The 24,952-nt window shown below is 42.1% G+C and overlaps 1 protein-coding gene across 4 annotated transcripts in view; it reads right to left on the reverse strand.

Moving 5' to 3' along the window:
* Positions 1-24,952, reverse strand: part of ANO3 (anoctamin 3) — a 211,682-nt gene that overhangs the window by 94,636 nt on the left and 92,094 nt on the right. The gene's annotated exons all lie outside the window — the stretch shown is intronic.

The following is a 24,952-nucleotide window of genomic DNA, read 5'->3' on the forward strand; positions in this document are numbered from 1 at the left end:
TAATTATGAAACCACTTAATAAGCAACTCCTCAACTAAACAAAGATGTCACGCTATAAGGTTTGAAGTTATTAAAAAATAACCTAATGAACAAAAATACAGCTGCTAATAGTATTCTATTCTGTAAAATATTTACATTATCCATTCAAAACTACAAAAATTTCCCCTTCACCATTATGGAAATATATTAATGCTTTTAATCCTTTTACCTATTGGGTAACCTTTGTGAAAAAACATTGTAGAGCAACAAACAAATGCGGCAAAAAGACCCCAAACATTCCAGGGTCATTTAGAACAAAGCAGCTGTGACAATGATTTGTCTCTTAAGAGTTGCTTCTGAGTGACACAGAAATAAAGTAGCTTTCCTAAGTTTACATGGAAGAAAAACTCATTATTATACAACTCGTGATTCAATACAGAGCATTGACACACACAGTCCTTGTAAAAATTAAATCAACACTGAGCAGAATCCAAGTCCACTATTGTAGTTAGTCTCTTTCACTACACTATTTCTCTGCTTAACAGTACAATTTAATTTACAGCATGTTTTTATAAATCTTAGTTTCTTAGTCATGTATTTTACCTCTCTTGGCTGTGCTAGAAATAAGTAAGTAATCTAAACATTTATCCTTCTTGAAGTGTCACGAACTTCCAAGGAACCTTCCCCATCAAAATCTGTGCCACTCGAAGAAGGACGTCACACCCAGAAAGTCTCTTTCTAATCTAAACACAATTTTTAAAGTTTCCTGTCTGACCATCCAAGAGCCACTGCTGCAGTCAGACCTGCACCACCTGAGCTGGGACTGAGGCTCAGTGGCTCCAGTGAGCTGATGGGTGCACCTCTTGACTGCCTGCATATCCCACACTCATATGGTCAGAACAAGGTTTCCCTACCAGCTCAACACCAGTTTTTTCATAGCAGAGTCTCAGACGTCTGGATCCTTTAAGTAATTCAACCATGTTGCAACAAGTAACAGATCGAGCTGGGTGCCTCTGAGGAGGAGAAAAGGAAACCCTGAGGTTTTATACCCTCACTGTCTAAGCGCACAAAAGTCTGGGGCCAGGGCCATGGGCTCCTGCCGTATCTCTGAGTGTCCCCTCACCTGCCAGGACCCACAGGTCCCCAGGCCCTTTGTTAAGCAAAGTGTCGGCAGTTCACGGCCTCTTGTCTCAGGCTCCTGACACCCAGAGCTCAATCTGCAGCTGTCCTGCAGCTGCACACCAAGCTGCCTGCACTAAATGTGTTCCTGAACATCAGAGTCTACAAAGATGGTCCTTTGATTAGCAGGATACCCCCATATATAACCATAATAGCTAAGGTTTAAAAGGGCCTTTCCTTTAAAAACTTCCATCGAGCTCACGGAAAATGCTTTGTTATGTGTGTTTCTCTTATCAAGAAATGCAGAACTTCGTTAGACTGAGGACAATTCTTTCCAATTCTGCAGCACAGCGTAACTGTTCTTGGTCAGACAAGTATTTAGTACCAGGTGAAGATAGACAGGTAAGCTTCTGTTGCCTCAGACGGTGCCATAAATTAAGGTCTTTAAATAAGTATGAGCAGACAGAATTCTGCTTCTTAATGAAATGGATGCTGTGTGACAGCAGAGAATGCAGTGGGCACTGGGTTGGGGCACTTGACAATGCCTTGTTCAGAGCAGAGCAATGCCCCATATGCCTGTTGTGCTATTTCCAAGGTTTCTAGGGAGTCTCCTTTATAGCTCTTCCTAAATGGACATGTTTATTACACAAAAATCTACAGTAGTTAGACACAGCAATGGGTAATATAGAATAATATATAAAGACATGTACTTCGTAGTTGTTCTGGATGGCTTTAATGATCGATTTCTTAAGCAGAGATAGGCTGTCAGTGACTATGGACCCCACTGCATAATTACAGTTGTCAAAGAGAAATGTTTCTTTCATCTATACTGGAGTCAGTATGTGTAGCAAGATGAATCACTACAACTAAAGAAATTTATGGCAATGCAAATAACACATACCAGCATTCAATTTTAACCACAATTTCAGTGATACGTATAAAAAAATACAATATAATTCTTTTATGAGGTAGTGCCTCAATTCAAAAGAAAATTATTCCCTTTTGCTCTCTCTTACTCTATATTCCCCTGCGTCATTTCAAACAGATTCCTTAATACCATGCTGCTTCTGCATGGAGAAAGAGAGTCATAGCAAAGTAACCTCACAGCAGATTTGCTGTTATGCTAGTGTTATGATCCACCTTAAAATCTAAAAAAGTTAATTCATACTCTGCTACTGTGTCAGAGCCCAGTTCTGTGATATGCTAGTTTTGATGGCACTTGCTGTTGCATGCAAATGCTTACCGAGCTCTGGCACATGAATAGCGTGTGGCTAACATCATCAATTGGGTCACTAAATTGATTTACTGAAATTATTTTCATTCCTTCCTCTCTTTTCCATAAAGCTGTTTTCTAGACTATGTCTTTCCAACTAGAACTTTGTTACACAGTCCTTGCTTGTTCAGGGATCTTCTCATCTGCAATAGCAGACATGTATACACCTAGCAGAAAAAACCCAAAATACTTGTTTTTCTATTACAACCCCATTTATTGGTTCTTTCCCTACAAAATATTCCTCTGGCAGCTAGAATAAGCATGGAAATGATTATAGCATTAGTACAGAAATTTCTCATGTTGTTGAAAAAGTTGATTAATATTTATGGTTTAATTAGACCCTGCCTCTTTTATTTTAGCACTTCTGCCTTGGAAAGTCTTCTTTCCAAGGGAATGCTGGGGACTCCTGTTATAGAGGCAAATCTCTACATGGCTCGAAGTCAGAACAGAGAGCTGTACTACATCTCATAGCTTTCTGATAGGGCAGGCAGGAAAGATGGAGCTACAATATGATAACCTTTTCTGGTTTTTAAATTAGTAACCACAATTTAACGCATGCTCAATATTATGCCAATCTAGAAAGACTCTAAATGAAGCAACCTCTCAGAAGCCTTCAGGTTTTGGCCATTAGAAACATAAAGGAAAAATTTTGCTATGCCTCATTGTGTGAAATACCGACTCAGTTGATCATTTTGGTACTGTTAAGAAGAAAATGTGTCTTTCATTTGCTCCTAATTTTAGATGAGGAAAGTTTGGCAGCTAGTCCATATGCATTGTTAACTCAATGCTGGAAGCAAGGCTGGATCAGTGTCAACCTCATAAAAAACAGCCCAGTAACTATTCCCTATTTAATCCAGCATAAATCTAGCATAAAAAAGGAGTAGCTTCTATATGAGTCAAATCAATAAGATCAGCTTTAGAGATATGCTCTATAATAATATCCACAATCAATACTGACAACATGCAAGTCTTACCAACTACTCATTGTGACACCCCACCCCTAAAGGGAAGGGAACACACAAATGCACAGATGCTCATGGTTGAAAAGGAACAACAAAAGTCAGAGGGTCTGCAAAAGCTTACAAAGTTCTATTAGTGAATTATACACTTGGCATGGAAATCAGCATGTTAGCCCCTTATCTCCTAGTATAAACACACAGCAGTGGATTTTGAGTACAGGGTAGGGTGAAAGAAAAGAGAGAGAGTAGGAGAGAGAGTTTAAAGAGGGGGAGAGGGAAAAGAAAGAAAGGAAGAAAGAATGAAAGGTCACCAATCCTGGCTCCAGTGTTGATTCAACTGATGGGGTGTCCAGGGTCCTGGAGGCACTGCACAGGCTTTGCAGGGGTCCCATTTGATAGACAAGTTTTCCCTGCCCTGGAGCTAAGTTTCTCATTTTCTATGCAAATTAGTTATCAAGTGCAGTTTGTTCTTCTAGACTTTTTTGGAAAGGGCTCAAGAGGGTCAAGGGTCTTTGATGATCTTAATCCTCCCCTACTGAGTCGACCTTTGGTCAACAGACCACACCCACTTCTCAACCTCATTCTTGCGCTGTACTGTGTTGTGCTTATCTCCAGGACTTAGAATGAGGACATGTGTCCCAGAGATATCCTACCACCATATGGCCCCCTTCAGCAGCTACGTCCTGTTCTTTTCACAGCTTGCTCTTACCAACAATTCTTGATTGACTCCATGGTCATCTGGCTATTGGTATTTGAGACACACACATTAGCCCCTTTTCTTCTGGGCCTCTACATTCACCTCATCACAAGTGTGATTGAAAAAATACCTTCCTAATTGTAAAAAACTTGTGTAAAGCCTTTGCCTTTACATACCGTACAACACTAATTAAAATTAAATGCCATTCATAAAACACATTAACCAGACTGAGAACCTGATAAATCTCAAGTGTTTCTGTCAATAGCATCATTACAATTAGAATCTTTAATCACATAAATTATGAAGAAAAGCTTGCAGTGTTTTTCATTACGTTTAAATGCGAAAGCGTTTTAACAGTGTCAAGTGTGAAACCTCAGTGTGGAAGATCATGTAGTTTTCAATACTCAGTGGATGTAACAGGCACCTACTGTTAAAGAATAAGCTCATTCTGATTGGCAGCTGCATCTACAAATAAAACCTTAATGTAGGATAATTAGTCTATTAAATTCTGAAAAACCGTAACCAAGAGATACTTAATAAGGAATAACAACTTATTTCAGTAACAGCGGAAGTTTTCTTATCTATTTGTAAGACCACCACACATACAAAAGGTATTCAGTTTCATATATTAGACCTGTATTTGAATAAGCCATCCATACTTTCCTTTTTTTTATATAAAAGCTAGACTCAAACTAGATAACCTTTATCTTCATTTTATATTCCTACAGAGAAAAAAAAAAATACCACAGCATCTGTGGGAAGAGATGGAATAAAGTCGAGTTACAAGTTGTAAAACCTGCCTGCAGAGGCACACGGCAGCACAAAGGAGCATATGGTGGCACAGAGAGGCTTGTCTCCACCGGACCCTGGGGGGAGGAGGTGTCACACGGCAGACCCCTACGGAGAGGAGCCTGCCGGGAGCTGACAGATGGGTGAACAGCAAGTCATCATCCCACAGAAGGAAGAGTGTTGCTGATGTGGCAACACGGGATAGGTCATGTAGTGAAGATTACCGTATAAAGAAATACTGTGCCTTAGAAAAGTGCATAAAACCAGCTCACTTCTTTGAATAAACAATCCAGATTCCCTGCCGGTCTGGGTCCTTGCATCAATTGCCGACTAATGGTGCTCGGTGTGAGGAGTTTATTATACACCTAACTGTGCGTCCATTGGTGAGCCCCATGGGACTTGAAGGGCTGCTGAAAGAAGCAGGAAACCTGGCCAGCGATTAATCACTTGAAGTTGTAGGCGAGCCACGGGGAACGATGGGGGATGGTATATCCCACTAACAGAACATCGCAGAGACACTGGAACAGATTTTAAAGAAACACAGAAGGAAAGTTGAGCCTACAGATTTGAACAGACTCTTGTTCCGAGCAAAAGACTGTGACTCAACTTTAGATAGTAAAATATTTTTAATCCTCGGACATGGGACACTTTAAAAGATGCGTTGTGGGACCGAGTAGCGCAAGGCAATGCAGCGCTGACAAAGCTTTTTTGTCCATGGAAGACAGTGTGTAAGGTGCTCATAGCGCATGCGGCACCCAGAGACCGCATAAAGAAAGATGCTTGTGCCACTGCAGCAGCTGTGCTAACCCCTTCTGCGCCACCAGCAAACCACCGTAAGTCTGTTGGGGCTGTGGGAAGAGAATTAGAAGCTGGCCCCTCGTCCCCCAACCCATTTGACCCTGGAGGGAAGCCGGATGGTACCGTAGAAAAGCTTGCGCTGCCCCGTGCCATGCGGCAACAGCTGGAGCTGTGTCGCGGTGAGTGGCTGGAGCCAGGGAGGCCCTTCCTGGTAGCGTATTCCTTCTCCATTTGCCCTCTGTGAGAGTGCAGCAGAAGATGTAGCAGTGGGGCAAGCGTGCGGGACTACAGGGGTGTGGCGCCAGCGAGCATATGGTGGCAAGCATGTGACAGAGCAGTGCCACACTGGTGAGCAAACAGCAGAGCTGAGAAGCGGCAGTGAACACCGCGCCGGCGACACAGCGGATCTGGCAGGACAAGCGCAGCTCTCTGCATGTGGGAAGTGAGGAGACAAGCTGGTGGGACCTGCGCAGCCACCCAACCCGCGCAGCTGCCCAACCTGCGCTGCTACAGCCAGGGCTCCTGTTTCCTGCAGACACGCGGGAGCTGATACTGTGCTAGACAAAAGGACTGAGGGGACCAATAGCCCCTTCCTCGGGAGTGGGGGAGGCTACAGCATTAGCACCACTTTGTGCGGGAGCAGCCTGCAGGCTAGGTATGTTGTTCCTGCAGCTGGTCCATAGAACTCTCCTGTTTTCGTTATTTAAAATATTGCCACAATCCTGGACCCTATCTCAAAGATTGCTTTTTTACTGTATCACCTTGTGACACCTTGCATTGTGTTGGGGTTTTAAGAGTTCTAGTTTATTTTTCTGTTAAAGGAATTTTCCCCATACTGTTCCTAATCGCTGGGTACTTAAGAAACAAAGAGCTGGGGGTGGGGTATGCCTGGCTACTCTTTTGTTTCACCTGGGTGTGGGGTCAGTTCACTCTCGATGTTCTAGTTCTCGGAGAGAGAAGCTGCTGGTTCTTTTCAGGAAGAGAAGCTGCTGGTTCTTTTCGGCCGTTTTTCTTTCTGCGGAGAAAGATCCCAGGACCCCCGGCCCACCTTCCCTGCCCTGCTGGAGGCCAGGCTGTGGCCGCCCTGCCCCGCCGCTGATTCAAGCCTTCGCTGCATTGTAGCCGTGCTCGCCCTGCCTGCCTAGACCTCCGGGGGGGGTTCCCTGCTTGGATACATCGCGTCTGCCACCCGGGATTTGTGCTCATCCCTGCTGCTCCAGCCTGCTGCCCCAGCCTGCTGTTCCAGCCTGCCGTTCCAGTCTGCTGTTCCCAAGAGTCCGGCCGGATACCGGGGCCAGCTGCCCAGCGGTTTGTGAAGCTTCTTTGTTCCATCCCTTCCCGGGATCCCAGGGCACCAGTGCCGCACGCTCCCCAAGCTCGCTCCGGAGCACCCCCTGCAGCCACGGGGAAACCATCGCACCTGCCCTGCTCACCGGGAGCCACCAGCGCCCCTGCCGGCTGCGAGCAGAACTGCACCCAAGGGGAAAAAGGCCCGACAGCCGAGAAGGCTGGGGCTGGGTTTGTGATTGTTTGCTGTTACTGCCATAGTTATTGCTGTTTGTTTGACTGGTTATATATATAATAGTAAAGAACTGTTATTCCTATTTCCCACATCTTTGCCTAAAAGCCCTTGATTTCAAAATTATAATAACTCGGAGGGAAAGGGGTTACATCTGCCATTCCAAGGGAGGCTTCTGCCTTCCTTAGCAGACACCTGTCTTTCAAACCGAGACACATTGTTCTAATTGGTTTTTGCTAAGGATGCTCCTGTAGTAATTATAATTTTTAAGCTATCTTTTCAAGCAGAAATTAGGCTTGTTACCTTTTGAAACCACATAGAGAGCTAATGTTATTATAATTGTAATGTCCAAGGCCTGGATTTATATACATTCTGTGAAATGGTACAGTATTTAAGCAGTTGATGATATTACCTTGCTTATTTTTGCTCAATGAGTGCTTGTTTGTTTATTAGATGCATTATTTTACTGTTCATAGTAAGAAAACTGCATGTTATGTTACACATTTTCTTGAATTTGGTAAGTTGAAAGATGTTCATGTTACATATTGTTAGAACAGAAAAGGGGGGGTGCAGGTATGGGATGTGCCCCCCGCAAAAGACTGCAAAGAGGTTTATATGTTCTTAATTTTTCAATTGCATTCAGAATGATCACAGGCTCACTTAGAAAAAGCTAAGGTACTTGTTAAGACTCTTGAAAGTGGGAAATGGGAAGGCCCCTTTCCGTTAATAACCTGAGGGTGAGGATATGCTTGTGTTTCTACAGATTCCAGTCCCAAGACGGGTACCTGCAAGAGTGGTCCGACCAGCCTTATATACTCCAGCTTCATAATCAGCTTGTAGGGAAGATAAACTCTTCTGAAGTCATGTTCCTAACTGATACTAATAAAGTTTTTAAGCAATTGTGTAAGTATTTTAGGGAAACCCTCTCAGTCAAGGCTTGAGGCTCTGGCCAAGCCCTAGACCAGGCTGACTGGGGATTATACCATCAGACCCAGGTGTTTTTGCCCTAAAAGTGTAATCAAGTCACTTTGACTTGTTGATTTGATCTTATAAAAGCTGGACTCTCTTTCAAAGTAAACTTGGAAGTCTTGCCTAGGAAAGACTTTCTAAGTCTTCACTGTGATACAGGACCACCCAGGCATTGCAGACACTGATGGTAAAAGTTTTAGACAACTTTATGTTGTTTCTCAAAGTTCAATCTGTTTAATCATTGTCTTCACACATAGGACTAGTTATTGGGTGTTTTCATCTATCCCCCTGTTCATAGGAAAGATACTGCTTTTGTGAAGAACGGAGCTTATTTGGTTCAAACAGTGGGCCAAACATGTTCTAATGTTAGCAGGGTTTTGTTTCATAATTCTTATTGTATAAAACAAGAAAGGGGGAATTGTGGGAAGAGATGGAATAAAGCTGAGTTACAAGTTGTAAAACCTGCCTGCAGAGGCACATGGCAGCACAAAGGAGCATATGGCGGCACAGAGAGGCTTGTCTCCACCGGACCCTGGGGGGAGGAGGTGTCACACGGCAGACCCCTACGGAGAGGAGCCTGCCGGGAGCTGACGGACAGGCGAAGAGCAAGTGATCATCCCATAAAAGGAAGGGTGTTGCTGATGTGGCAACACGGGATAGGTCATGTAGTGAAGATTACCATATAAGGAAATACTGTGCCTTAGAAAAGCGTATAAAACCAGCTCACTTCTTTGAATAAACAATCCAGATTCCTTGCCGGTCTGGGTCTGTGCATGAATCACTGACAAGCATCAAGTATTGTTACTATATTAGCACTCTTAAAAAGTCTTATCGTGGCTGAAAAAAATTAATTAATCCTTTTCTTGAGAAGAAAAAGAAAACATGAGACACATACTAAACATGGCTAAAAACAGCCTACATGGATGAAACCTCTTTCTCTTCAACACTATCAGAATGTCATGAAAGTTTTGGAATCCAAATTTTTAAGTATATTTTTCAGATCATCTTAACTGCCTTTTACATTGTGAAATAAACATGTCAACACAGAATCATACAATCAATTAAGTTGGAAAAGACATTTAAGATGATCAAATGCAACCGTAGATCATCAAGTTCAATATTACTCCTAATAAAAGTTTTAAATGCAGCCACTTGGATGAGTGTAACTTCAAGGCTGGCCAGTAATTACATCCTGAATGATAGTAAGTCATTATGATACTATTTTTCAATGTCATCTCCCTACACAAATAACACTGATGATAACATTGAGCCTCATCTTTATAAATCAATCATGCCTTTGAAGATTACTTCAATTAAGTACCATAACTTTATTTCAACCTTTTGCAGGTTTAAGTACAGTGAAAAGATGAACATATAAAATTAATTGTAAATGCCTATACTTCTGCTAGGTTTTCTTTTCTCTCATGATAAGATGTGAGAAACAACCTTCAATCCAGAAGCAGAGCTGAGGAAAGACAAAGGAACTGATGGAATTATCTGAAAGCTCTCAATGAAAACACACATACACGACAGGACTTATAAAAATATATTATAAGATCAATTAATGATTTAAAACACTGCAACCCGGTATAACAGTTTTCAGAGATGGTGAATTTTTCCCCATAGATCTTGTAAACAGGATCAACATTTTGTGCAAGCTTCAGTTTCTAATTTTTAACAATACGTTATCCATTAGATTAAAAGAAAGCTATTACTTTGATAGTCCAGAGATTTTTATACTAGGTCACCTCTTTTTTAAATTTATTTTTCTGATGAGCTCTTTAGAAAGACCTTCAGTACAGCATTACAAGGAAGGCTTAATGGAACTCTACCAATATTTCAGCTTTTTTCTTTGATTTGACAATAGAGCAGCACTCAACCTTCCAATAGCACTGTAACAGCCACAATGACAAAAGTTTAGAAGCCCATTAGCCGTTTTGGGTATAGGCCTTGCACGGACAATAATTTTTATTTATAAAGAGTTGCCCCTTGCAAAAATAAAAATCCCTGAGATGCTGTTTCCCAGGAAAAGACTCCCAGCTTCTGTTCTGAAGTGCTTATTGTTGGCCAGCACTCCATTTAGTGAGATATTCAGTACTCACGACCTCTGGACGTTACTTCCAGGTCACTACTAAAAATACCAGCTATGGTTAAAAGTGATTCCTAGAGAATCTACTGGAAAAGAAAATTAAGGAATAACCGTTTTGCTGGTTTTAAGTTTCTGAGTTTTATATTTGTGTTTGGGTTCCCATTTGATATCCCCGTTAATTTGGAACTCTATTTAATACTCTCTAGAGACATCATCTTCACCTAGGCATTTCAATTGCACCAGGGGAAACAAACCAATAGTGCAACAAAATCTAAGGATTTAAAGAATGCAGAAGACATTCCTCCCATTTAAGTTAGGTTTACAAACAGAATTCTGTTGTTCTGCACCTTGGATTGCAAACTTCTTTTCAACAGCCATGATCTATAGGGGTTCAGAGTGTGGCCAGGGATAACAGCTTTGGTGAGTGTGGGGCCTTGGGAGAGATGGGTGGGCCTAGTCTGGCAAGAGGCAAGACAAAGAGCAGGAGGTGAGACAAAGAGTAGGATAGTTAATGGGAGATTGGGCAAGGAGATTGTAATCTGTAGCCATTGAAGATGTAAAACAGGTGACCCTAGAAGCTGAAGTTGGTAGCTGCTGAACTGTTGGTTTGTTACAGTATATAAAGACGTGCCTTGTATTATAAAATTCGGCTTTGCATGCACTTGGCAAAGTCCATGTTCAGTCACCGATAATGGTCTTATTTTTGTCACAACTATAACAAATGAGGAGTAAACAACAAACAAACAAGGAAACCCTCAAGCATAGACCTACTACAGCGCTTTCATGGAGAACCAGAAATTACATTACTTCCTCTAATTACATCTCACACTCAGACCAGTGAAGCAAAGACCTAATTCCTTCTGGAAGCAGCAGGAAATTCAACTGCTGGAATTAAAGAACCACTTGCAAGCTGCCCAAAACTCTCCTTCATAATATAACATGAGGTTGGCCTTGCTCCCACATGGTGTCTATCAGGATAATTCAGATGAAAAACTGAAGTAAAGTCTATTAATTTAGAAACCTTTACCCTGATAGAAATTATATAATTAACTGACAGGATGAGAGAAGTAAAATTTTAAAGTATACATGTGTTCTCATTGCCACAGACAAGACAAAGATGTTTAATCTTTCTTTGCCTCTGTCTTCAACACCAGCGATGTGCTAAGGGGCCCCCAGTGCCTTGCCCCGGGCAGTAGGACCATGGCTGTGCAAATTATAAACTCCCAGCTGACCCTGAACTTGTACAGGATGTGCTGGTCCAGCTGGATCCCTATACGTGTATGGAGCCTAATGGGATTCATCTGAGGATATCCAGGACCAGCTGATGTCATTGTGAGGCCTCTCTCGATTTTAGAGCAGTCTTGGGAATCCAGAGAGGTTCCAGTTGACTGGAATGTTGTCCCAATTTTCAAGAAGGGCAAGAAGGAGGACCCTGGAAATTACAGACCTGTCAGTCTCACTTCAGTCACTGGTAAAATTATGGAGAAGATTATTCTGCGAGGTATTGAAAAACACCTGAAGGACAATGCAGTCATCAGTCACAGACAGCATGGCTTCTCATGAGGGGAAAGTCCTGCTTGCCACACTTAATTTCCTTTTTATAACAAAGTAACCCAAATGGTTGATCAAGGGAAGCCCATTGATGTAATCGTTTTGGATTTCAGTAAAGCTTTCGATACTGTCTCTCACAGTATCCTTCTGGACAAAATGCCCATTCCACAGCTGGATAAACTCATCATGCAATGGGTAAGCAAATGGCTGGGCACACTGAGCTAAACTGATTAGGGTGACATCAGGCTGGTGACTAGTCAATAGTGGGGTTCCACAGGGCTCCATCTTTGGCCCTGTGATCTTCAATATCTTGTTAAAGGACGTGGGTGCAGGAATTGAAGGGATAAGAAGTAAGTTTGCCAATGATACTAGGTTGGGAGGAGCTGCTGACTCCCTTGAAGGTAGAGTAGCCCTGCAGAGACTTCAACAAATTACAGAGACCAGCAATCACCAACTGCATGAAGTTTAACAAGGAAAAATGCCGGATTCTGCACCTGGGATGGGGCAAGCTTGGATGTATGGACAGACTGGAGAAGGAGAGGCTAGAGAAGAGTAAGGGACGTGGAAAAATCCTGGTCAACAGCAAGTTGAATATGAGTCAAGAGTGTGCCCTGGCAGCCTGAAGGGCCAGCTGTGTCCTGGGGTGCATCAGGCACAGCACTGCCAAGCAGTCAAGGGAGGTGATCGTCCCCCTCCGCTGTGAGCTTCTGCAGCCTCATCTTGAGTCCTGGGGGCAATTTTGGGTGCCACAATAATAGAAAACATCCAAAGGAGGGCTATGAAGATGGTGAAGTGCCTACGGGAAGCCGCACAAGGACCAGCTGAGGTCACTTGGTCTGTTCAGCCTGGAGAAGACTGAGGTGGGACACCATTGCAGTCTACAACTTCCTTGTGAGGGGAAGAGGAGGGATAGACACTGATCTCTTCTTTCTGGGGACCAGTGACAGGACCCCAAAGGTACAGCACGAAACTGTGTGAAGGGAGGTTTAGACTGGATATTAGGAAAAGGCTCTTCATCCATAGGTAGTTAGGCACCAGAATAAGCTCCCCAAGGAGGTGGTGACAGCCTACCAGAGTTCAAGAAGTGTTTGGACAGCACCCTCAGGCACATGGTGTGATTTTTGGGGAAGGGCCTGGAGTTGGACTTTGATGATCTTTATGGGTCCCTTCCAACGGAGAATATCCTATGGTTTTATGTATCTACAAGTTTTAGAAAAGTTATTGCAAATTGAAGGAGAGCGACATTTTATACAGGCAGGTAAGTGACAGGACAAATGGGAATAGTTTTAAACTAAAAGATGAGAGATTTAGATTAGATGTTAGGAAGAAATTCTTTACTCTGCAGGTAGTGAGACGCTGGAAGAGATTGCTGGAGAAGTTGTGGATAACCCATTCCTTGCAGCGTCCAAGGTTGGATAGGTTTGAGCAAGCTGGTCTAGTTGAAGATGTCTTTACCCACAGCACGGAGGTTGGAAAGATACTATCTTTAAGATACCTTTCAACCCAAACCACTCTATGATTCTATAATATTTAAGGTACATTATATGGAAACACAATTAAAAATTTCTTTGGGGGTTTGGGGAGAAATAAAGGCATTTAGCTCATTACATCTTTAAGGAGTACTGTTATAATTATGCACACAGAATTTGGAGAAAATGAAGTCTTCTATTACATTGGGGCCATATGTTGGTCCCAATAGCTCTTAGTCTTTTAGGCCCCCGGTACAACATGGATTGCCACCTATGCACATAAGAACTGTTAGTATTCCCATTCAACAACCACATTACCAAGTTTAGAGTCAACATGATTCAGCTAAATTTTGAAAATAGCAGTTTTCACATCCTCACCTTACACTACTTCATCCAATTTTCTTCATTTTCTAATACAGGCCCCAAATCTATTCTTCCCTTATAGCTGTTTGAGAACTGCTTTAAGACTTCATTTTCTCATCATCTCCACAAGGAAATTACTTTTAGTGAAACAGGTTTTAGTTTATGTGTGGATGCTAAAAGGCAGGAGCAAAGAAATTTTCCAGCTAGTGAAGCATTTGTGAAGTCTTTCCTTTCTCATGCTTTAGCTGAGAAACAGAGAAATCCAGCTTCTCACAACTTCTCTGTGAAAGCTTTCGTTCTCATGCGAACTGGATGGACAACAGTTTGAGAGAATGTAAACCATTTCCACAGGTGCAGGTTGTTGTGAGAACAGCAGAATTGTTTTCAGTCTTGTGAGAATAATATTTGGAAATGGGTGTCTTACTTAAGGCTCAACCTATCACCTTGAGAGGTGGTGGGTGAATAGGCCAATCATGTAATTTCTTTATTGCGAACCACACTATAGAAGACGAGCTATTCATTAAATGGCTCACCTCTGCTTCGGCCATATCATCTGACCTGGATTTATGTCGTGATTGTCACTGTTCTCTGGGGGAAACAGCAACATTTATGAATTTTAGAAAGCATCAAAATGGAAAGGAAAAATGCTTTTTTTTTTTTTGTCTGCAAAAACTGTAATGAAGTTAAATACAAAATGTTGCTTTTTAGTGCCGCTCAGTAAGGCAGGACTTATACTAAATTTAAAATATTAAAGAATACTGTTAATTTTGTACAAAACATGAGACTATCTTATGATCACTCTAACAAACAAAATAATACACTTTCCTGACAATATCTGTGTTAGTGAGATGTACTTTAGAAGCATTTTTAAGTCTCTTATTTGCAGATCACAACCTATACTTTTGATCTTTATTAACAAAGTGGGAGAGATACTATTGTAAAGAAAGGAACAGTTCAAAGAAGTAGAGTGGTGCTTTTTGCCAAGGAGGTCTACTTACCATAAAAAACATAATTAAGAAAAGTAAGTAGCTTTGAATATTGATTTCATTCTAAAGATTTGTGCAATACCTTTATAAAGTTTATCGCCATTAATATCTTGTCTTACATAAAATAAAGCCTAATTTTAACCAAATAAAATTGGTGCCTGGCTAATCAATAATACTTCCATACAAATAAAGTAAAATATTTTTGTCCTTAATTGAACATGGGAATTAGAAGGCTTCTGAAGGCTGCTGACCACTCTGGAAGATCTACAAAGCTGCTGTAAACATATCTGCCAGAAAACATTAGAAAACCAACAAAACATTCTATTTTCTTCCCTGAACCCAACAACATATTAAATCTCTGGGAGGCTATATATCCTCATCAAAGCAACCTATTCCTCAGGCCTCCTTCTCAGAAATCTTCAGAAAATGCTTTCTCACAGCAGCCTTGGGAGACTGGCACTGGTACAACTGAGTCGATTTAGCAACAATGTAATGAGGTTACTGAAAAGGAAGAAAGCACAATATTGCCTTTTAATAGACCAAGACAGGGCTTAAATGCACCAAGCATAAAATGAACAGGCATCAAGTGTTTTGATCTAGGTTATAATATTTATTTGTTAGCCAAACAAAAGAGGAAACAACTGGAGTGGACAGCCCAAGAAGACATAAAATTCAGGATGGTGGGGGTTTCTTTGATCTGTATATCAAAGCAGCTCCATTCCCTTTTCACCTTAGGAGATTAAAGGTCAGACAGAAAACAGCTCCTCTGTGGGAAAGATCAATTATGAAATGTCTTTATTCACATTCTGTATTCTGTCATGGTTGGTCAGATTAGAAGTCAACAAGTTAGAAGTGGGGTCTTAGGACCTAATTCTGATTATGATTGATGCAACAATAAAGGTAATCAGGTAAGACAAAAGACAAAGTACATTACCAAGCAGTGTTATTTTGCGCACTTAACTAAGAAGTCAATAGGAATATGAAGACAAAGTTCTGGTTTTGCTCATCTTTCTGCATATATATTTTCAGAACAATATATAAAACCTTTGTAAGGTCTGCATTTGGTATATAGGATAATGCACTGAACAGAGCAAATCAGAGCTTAAAACACAATATACCTCAGACTTGAGTGCAAATCTATCTGGAATTTAGTTCTGTAAGAGAACTGGATGACAAAAAAAGCAACTTGCAGATTACTTCAATTTGTATTTCAGTTCCAGAAATTGATCCAGAATTAGGAATGGCTGGTGAATTAGACACACATCGTGTGCATTGTGCTGCTTGAGGTCTTGCCCTGAACAGTGCTTAGGCACTTATCTACTTACAAAAAAAGAAGTCACTTATTTTGGTCACTGTATTTTCAGTCATAACCAATACTGCTCTACATATTCCCAGTCAGATCTGAAAAAATACCCCTAAACCTCCTCCCTCTCCTCCAACCCTGTCCCTAGATTTCAATTTACAAAGACAGACCTAGTTGTGGTTTATAAAACATGCCAGGCTCTTGGTCCTATTATTCAATTCCAGTAAGGTTGATTATATTCAGCTGAAAACCTGATGCTGGCAAAACTTCAGTGGAGAATTGCAGGTAGGCAAAAGGTACCCAGGACAATGACTTGGCTAAGGCTTACAGTATTTCCATGGGAAAAGTGCTGCAGTAAAACTGATTAAAAAACCGAATTCATGCCAGAAGATATTTTTGGGAGGATAATATTCTACTATGAATTGTATCTGAGTGTACTGAAGAATAAGTATTCTCAGAAAAAATTCCCAATATTTTTTGAGTAGAATTTGTACATACTTTATATAGATAGACTGGTGTAATTAAAGAGATGGTGGAAAAAGTAAGAATAATATAAACATTGAAAAAAATTATTAAAGAATAATAACACAATTTAATATTTTTGGTGGTAAATTGTCGCGGGTTCGGTTTATAACCGGGCAGAAACACCAATTTAGTGTAGTGGTTTGGTCCAAAATACTCATTACTGTTTATCTTCTGTGAGATAAGAATTAGGAGAAATGCAAAGCAGGCACCAAACTTGAAAGAATATAAAGAAGTTTATTAACAGACCTAAAAGAAGAAGGAAAAAAAAATTATACCACCTTCAGAACTCTCCTCCTCCCCCCACCTTCCTCCCTTCTCCCACTGACAATGTGAAAAGACAACCCTTAAGATGTTCAGTCTGTTTACCACTTCCATAATAACCTTGTTCAGTCCATTTAGGAAGAGGAGTCTCTTCTTGCTCATGCTATGAAAACATTATCACAACGAGACAGCCGCCCACTTCCAAATATTGTTCAGTCCATTTAGGAAGAGGAGTCTCTCTGCCTGCGTGTGAGTCCTTTCCCCCGACTTGCAGCTTTTCCCGCAACTGCTTTCGAGGGTCCACTCTTGAAGTTTTTTGGGGTACAATTTTAAGGTTGAGCCGTTCAGAAACAAAAACAGAGGCCCTTCTCCTTCCCTGGGAGCAAAGGGTCTTCATCATCTTCATCTTTAGGACTATCTCTGGGAGCATCTCTAGGGACTGAGGTTTTCTCCTTTCTCATTTGGAGCAAAAGTCCTCATCTGGTTCATCTCTCCCTGTCCAAACTTCTCATGAAATTACAGCTGCGTCAGCATCTGCCTATCTCAGCACAGGTGCTTTTGCTCACGAGTTGAACACTCCACCCCCCATATCTTCATGAAATTACAACAGGATACTCTGATATATCCTAGCTTCACAACAGAATTTCAGCTTTAAGCATCTCCTCTCTCTCTTCCCTCAGGTTTTCAGCTCTTCACAGCAATAAAAAGGGTTAATCTCACCTCGGCCTTGCAGCTTTGCAGCTGGAATGTTGAATTTTTCTTATCGCAGTGGAGAGGGGGAAGAGCCAAGCCGCTCCGGCTGCCCACAGCAAGGCAGTGGGGGGCGTTCCATGGCTGGAACAGGTCCATGGCTTCAGGATGGCCGTGGCCCGGCCCGGCCTGGCCCAAGCAGGGCCTGGCCGGGCCCACTGGGCCCTGCTCGGGCCCTGCAGCCACCTGTCCCAGCGCTGGAAACGAGAGAGAGCTTGGAGGGGGAGTTTGCCTATTCTTAAATGTGGATAACAGAGGTGATCACAACTTTAAGTGGCTTAGAGAATTGTCCATATTCAAACTGGCCAGTTGATAGGTTCTATCAGTTCCCAGAAGAAACTGTAAGCACCCCTTAGCAAGGACGTCCCTTCCGGGACTATGCTTGCTAACCTATGACATAAATAAAAAAAAAAACCAACTCTGTGTACATTTTCCCATTTATCAAAAATATTAAGATGAAGAGAGATCCTACAGTTTTGCATGGATGAACACTATACTAGAAGTTTAAAGCACTGTACATCGCTTGAGATAGATTTTTGTGCATTGTGCAGAATGGATGGTCCTTTTGCAGAAAGTGGAGTCCTGTAACAATGCTTTCAAAGCTGAGCAAGATAGTGCTGCTTGTGGCCAGGCAGGTTATGGTGTACTCATAACACAGAGTGTAAAGTGCTGCAGTGTAAAATAAACCACGCATTTTTAAATGCAAGTTTAAACAAAACAGTTTCAATGGTTGAAAATAGTTAAATACAAACTTTTACTGAAAGAAATATAAAATATGGTGTAAGATAGTACTTTATTATAATAGCTGTAATTAACGTGAAAAAAAGCATTCTCAAATTTTGTGGATGTAGGTCTCTCACTGAAGAGGCAAAAAACAGTGCAAAATAAACACACAATCTAAAGAGCAAAATCAAAGTAAATAAACTGAGATACTCAGAAGAAAGCATCTAATAGCATTAGAATACTGTTTAGATTAAAGCTTCTTTCTTTTTTTTTTTAAAGTTAGTAAGACAAACAGTAGTGAGCAAGAAATCTGGAGAGGTGTAGCTGCCTTTCTTCCTTCTCCAAAGGAGCCATTCCTAGTGGAACTTCTCATAAAAAGAAAAAAAAAAAATCAGTTGGTGGGGAAAAAACCCAACCAATCCAAAAAACCAACCCACAATCAAACCAACAAAAACACCCCAAAATCCCAAGAAAGAATAAACCCACAGGCCTGAAAAAAATCTCTAAGCCAGTATGGCAGTATGTCACCAAAAAAGTATAACAGAGTATAAATACAGGGTAAAAGAGAATATAAATAACCAATTCCATAGTTCATAGGTTTGACAGAATCTGTACTGTAAAATTGTGAATCAGTCCCTTTTTCCTGCCAAATCTTTGAACCATCATCCTTTTAATTCTTTCTTCACCCTTGTTTTGTAAATTCTAATTCCAGAAATAATTCTAAACTTAACCTATAGCTATTGCCTCATTTATAGACTACTTATTATCATCTCAGCTTCTCTCTTCACCAACTCTTTTCTTCTGCCAGCAAATGGGAAAAAAAAATATCCAGGGAAGTTTCAACTTTTGCATGGGGTAATAAAAGAACACACACACTTTATCTTCTACATTGTGTGCTGCAGTATAGGCACCCATCAAGAAAATGGTATAAATACCTACAGTGTAACAGGTATACATTTTTTTAAAAGTGCATACACATTCATTACTTCTAATTTCACACCTGTGTCGGTGCAAGTGGCTGCAGCCACCCGGACCCCTGAGGACAACGCAGACACCAAGCTGTGGTGGTCAGGCCCCGAGGTTTAATGTCTCACTCTGTAGTTAGGGTGAGAGCCCATAATCCCCCAGTTCAGTTATCTACATACTTTTGTATAGTTGGTTAATGTTTCCCCCTCCCTATTTTATGTATAATTCTATGTGTATTTATTTCCCTTAATTTATGTAGTGGGTTGAACCTGAGTTGATGGACAGTCTTTTAGACTAATGACGCTTCTCACAATTTACATATTTAAACCGCACAGAAAGGCGGGATTTTACTTTGGTCCAAGCTCGCCTGCCGGAAGGTGGAGGGGCTCCAAACTTCTGGGCCCTGCCGGGCCGGGGCCCCTGCCCCCTGCTTTCCCAATGCCACGGCACGGACCCTGGGTCACTGCGGGGGGAGTTGTCCCAGAGCTGCAGGCAGCTAAAACCAGCCATGGACTGCCACACAGCTAAAACCATCCAGCGCGGCTTCTTGGGAAAGGCGGGTCCCTTCTCCCTCCTCTCTACGCGGAGCCGGCGGAGTCAACAGGAGCCGGCGTAGCCTCCTGTCTGCAGCCAGCGCACTTCATGCCAAACTGAAAAAGACACCATGCAGCCAGCAGCACAAAGGGAACAAGGCTTTCTCCACCGTAAAGCCTGACAAGGACACTCTTCAACATGGCAGTTTCAGAGTGAGAGAGAAAGAGAAAGCAAGTCACGTGAGACGAAGCTGAACATGGCGACGGGAGAGAAAAGGGCGGTGCCGCGATTCTCGCACGTAGCTTAAAAAACTTCTTGCATGCCATGGTAAGAAACTGTAATATCACAAACTGTTTGTCTCTTTAATCCATTTGAAGTACACGGGGGGATGAAAAGTTCCCCGTGAAAATTGTTAAGAGTGCCTATGCTTGGCTATATAGAAATATTGAGAGGCTTTTAGACTTCTTGTCACGAAAAAAAGTCTTTGTGTTCAGACTAAAGTAACTCATCCTTAAAAAAAATTAATAACCGCATGTGATAGCCTATGTTTGGCAGTGTGAAGGAACTGTGAGATTTTTCATGGAAGAGCTGCTTTATACCACAGCAGATTGCTTCTTTCTGGGCGGGTCTGCTGTTGGTGGCAGTTGGGGAACCACGTGCAGCTGAAGAAAACCCTTTTTTCCTTAAGCACATGAAAGAGACTTATCAAGAACTGCAACACTTACTAAAATCCCATGTCCTGTTACCCTTTGTGTGAGTTGAATAAAAGGAGGAAAGTGGCTGGAGAGGGGGAGGGGGAATTTAATTTCTTGTTATTTCCCTTTACTTTTAATTCGGTTAGTAATAAAACTTTTCCTTTGTACTGCAACTATTTAAGGTTTGTGCCTGCTTTGCTTTCTCCTAATTCTTATCTCACAGAAAGAAAATAAGTAAGCGATAATTTGAACAGAACCACTACACTAAATTGGTGTTTCCGCCCAGTTTTTGAACTTAACCCACTGCAATTTAATATGCATAAATTCTAGAAAGGTCTATCGTACTCAACACCCCATTGGTTCCTTCCCTAAGTCTTTTGTGTTATTTCCATTGGTTCCCTTACCCTCAATCCCACCTCCTGTCAAGTATTCCACTGGCTGTAATCCCCTTCCCTGCCTTCCCTATCCCCACTATAAAATCCCTGGACCCTGCCAAAAATTCGGCGCTTCATCTCTTCCCCATCGTTCTACCTGAATAAACCTTCTGCGTGGAACCTACACGGAGAGTCCCCTCTCTCACTTCTTCACCTCCACCTGCATGCTCTCACACTCTGCTCAAGGGACAGCTCCCTTGGCTAAGGAGCACATACCCCCCCCACCCCGATCCCTTTGTGTGTGCCACAGTAAATCAGATGCTGCACGGCTAGACCTCCGGCCTTCTCTTCAAGCCAGCATACGTGGATATTGTACACACCTCTGGTCATATTCGGGCAATAGAGAGGAGCCAAGCAGGGCAGGACCGAGCAGAGTCTAAACACAGCTAGGTGATGCTGGGCAGAGCAGGGGGCTGGGCCAAGCATGGCTGAACACTGCCAACCACAGCCAAGCCCAGCACAGTGGAGCAGCCTGGGAGTGAGCAGCACAGTGCAACACGCTGCCTTTTTCAGCATTTGTCCCTCATGTTTTTCATTGTCTTGGGCTCAGGGAAGGGAAATCTTGGTTTGCAGACAGTGTTCACCCTCTTGCCTTTGTTTTGGGGAGGCCATGTGGCACTAGCTGCAGAAATGTCCACCATCTTGTCTCTGTCTCATCCAACACGTGGAACCGAATTGAGGTGATAAGCACCTTCTGTGTGTAAATCAACCTCTCTTTTGTATACTTTAGTTATTAATATTGTTGCTGTTACTGTTTGTTTTTTATCCTATTGCTGTTTGTTTTCAGTAAACTGCAATCTCAACCCATAGTCTCTGCTTTTGTTCCTCTCTCACCGGAGGGGCTAGAGGGAACCAAATCACACAGAACACAGAATCACCAGGTTGGAAGAGACCTTCAAGATCATCAAGTCCAACCCATGCCCTAACACCACCTCAACAAACCATGGCACTGAGTGCCACATCCAATCTTTTTTTAAATACATCCAAGGATGGTGACTCTACCACCTCCCCAGGCAAATGATTCCAGAACTTTATCACTCTTTCAGTAAAAAACTCTTTCCTAACATCCAACCTAAATTTCAGTTGGTGCAGCTTGAGACTGTGTCCCCTTGTTCTGTCAGTTGTTGCCTGGAAAAAGAGACCAACCTCCACCTGACTACAGCCACCTTTCAGGTAGTTGTAGAGAATGATAAGGTCACCTCTGAGTCTTCTTTTCTCCAGGTTAAAGAACCCCAGCTCCCTCAGCCATTCCTCATAGGGCTTGTGTTCCAAGCCCTTCACCAGCCTTGTTGCCCTCCTTTGAACACGTTCAGGTGTCTCAACATCCTTCCTGAACTGAGGAGCCCAGAACTGGACACAGTACTTGAGGTGCAGCCTCACCAGTGCCAAGTACAAGGGAAGAATGACTTCCCTGGTCCTGCTGGCCACACTATTCCTGATACAGGCCAGGATGCCGTTGGCCTTCTTGGTCGCCAGGGCATACTGCTGGCTCATGTTCAGTCAGCTGTTGAGCAGTACCCCCAGGTCTCTTTCTGTCTGGGCACTGTCCAGCCACACTGTCCCCAGCCTATAGTGTTGCAGGGGGTTATTGTGACCAAAATGCAGGACTTGGCACTTGGACTTGTTAACTTAATCTTATTGGACTCTGCCCATCTATCCAACCATTCCAGGTCTCTTTGCAGAGCCCTCCTACCTTCCAACAGATCGACACACACTCCCAGCTTAGTGTCATCTGCAAATTTACTATTAGTAGACTCAATACCCTCATCCATATCGTCAATAAAAATATTAAACAAAACTGGCTCCAGCACAGATCCCTGGGGGACTCCACTAGTGACTGGCCATTAACTGGATGCAGCACCATTCACCTCCACTCTCTGGGCCCGGCTATCCAGCCAGTTCCTAACCCAGCAAAGAGTGCACCTGTACAAGCTGTGGGCTGCCAGCTTTTCCAGGAGTTTACTGTAGGAAACAGTGTCAAAGGCCTTGCTGAAGTCCAAATAGACAACATCCGCAGCCTTTCCCGCATCCATCAGGCAGGTCACCTGGTCATAAAAGGAGATCAGTTTGGTCAAACACAACCTACCCCTCCTGAACCCATGCTGGCTGGATCTGATCCCCCAGCCATCCTGTAGGTGCTGTGTGATGGCACTCAAAACTATTCCATTACCTTACCAGGTACCAAGGTTACACTGACTGGCCTATAATTTCCAGGATCCTCCTTCCTACCCTTCTTGTGAATGGGCATCACATTGGCCAGCTTCCAATCATCTGGAACCTCACCAGTGAGCCAGGACTGTTGGTAAACGATGGAGAGCGGCTTCGCAAGCTCATCTGCCAGCTCCCTCATCACCCTGGGATGGATCCCATCTGGTCCCACAGATTTATGAACATCCAAGCGGCTCAGCAGTTCTCTGACTGCTTCCTCCTGGATAACAGGGGGACCATCCTGCTCCCTGACACCATCTACCAGCCCTGGAGGACAACTGTTCTGAGGACAAACCGTCTTTCCAATAAAGACCAAGGCAAAGGTGTTAAACACCTCCACCTTCTCCCCATCTGTGGTCACTAAATTCCCTCCTGCATCCAGTAGAGAACCAAGGTTGTTCTTACCCTTCCTTTTGCCATTAATATATTTGTAAAAACATTTTTTATTATCCTTCACAAAAGTTGCCAAATTAAGGAAAGGAAGTGGTTTGTTCGGCGTTTAATTCCTAGTGGTTTTAAACCACTACAAGCCCACAAACTCCTTGCTTTCAATTCAACACACTTGCTCTAGTTTCCCTTTACCTTGAATGTTAAGGTAAAATCATTTTTTTTTTTTTTTTTTTTTTTTAAGTTGCCTTCAACAGGTAACTCAGTAAAGATCTTCTCCAGCCTCTGGTACGCAAAACTAGAAAAAATACACTATTCAATAGTATTAGGAGAAATACAAAAGACTGGAGAAAATGGAGGAACCAATCCCTGCTGATGTGCTCACATGGTGTTTTTAAGAGTGTGATAGAAAAAACAGCCATTCCTGCAGATGGCCTAGTTTTCACAATAGTTCCACTAGAATTCACAGCCTTGCAGGCTTTATCTCAGCAACCAAAACTGTGCTGAAGGCTTTAACTCTTTCAGAAGGAAATCATGGACCAACCTCTCAGGACTTAATGACACAACAGAAAATCAGCATCTGGAGGGGTTTGTTCTTTATTCATGTTGTTGTGTGCTTCCAGAGCTGAGAATCAACCAGTCCTCCCGTTGCTTAACTTACTAGCTCTCTTCCACTTTCAATGAGAATAAATGTGTTTACTGCTAAATTCTGTGATAAAATAATCCATAACCAACAAAATTTTCATACTACATTTCATATCAGGATTTAATGGCTCAACATGTGAGTCAAATAATCCCTGGATTTAAGAATCCTTAAGTACTTACCTACAAAAGTGACGCTAATGGCTTCAAAACTTTTTCTGCAGACTTTTAATATTTATATGGTCATATGCGTAGGAACCCAGAGTGCCGAGAATATTTCTCTGCCTGTTTTTAAGGGTTCTTACCCCCCTGAACAACACTGTTTTAGCCTCAAACCTTGGAAAAAATTACCAACAGTCAGACAAGAACTAGAAAATACAGTGGTGTGAATTAGGTGACAGACTACTATGTAAGATTGTCACAGGGTGAAAAATTCAGAGGTTTTGGGCTTTTCTTTGTAGTAAATAGGTAAGAGTAAAAAATACCAAAATGGAGGATTGTTGTTGTTCTCTAAACCTTCTTCTCCTTCTTCTACTACTCTATATTCTGCAGTAAAAGTAGTTTGGAATGATTGGATAGAAAATTCCGCAGTTCCTAGTCGTGTTACTGAATAATTGGTAGGAAAATGAAAATAATGTACTTTTTTAGTAACTATTGGTTAAAATATCTTTAAAAGGCTCTGTAAATCTTGATAGAGAGCTCTCACTCCTGCTTTTCTGTGCTCTATGCTGTACCTGGGTCACGCTAGTGGCTCTGTTCCTCTGATAAGACTTAATAAACAACTATCTGGAAGCATTGAAATTCAAGGAAAAGTCTCGGTTTATCTTTGAAACTCCTTGCAAGGACTTTCAGCAAATTCTCTCCCATCCGGAGGGACTTGATTTACGGCACAGTTCAGTGTCAATATGCATTTCATAATGCCTCTAAATACTGCTAAGATAGTGAACACATAACACAAAGTACA

This window comes from Corvus hawaiiensis, chromosome 6, assembly GCF_020740725.1.
Source record: "Corvus hawaiiensis isolate bCorHaw1 chromosome 6, bCorHaw1.pri.cur, whole genome shotgun sequence".
NCBI classification, from domain to species: domain Eukaryota; kingdom Metazoa; phylum Chordata; class Aves; order Passeriformes; family Corvidae; genus Corvus; species Corvus hawaiiensis.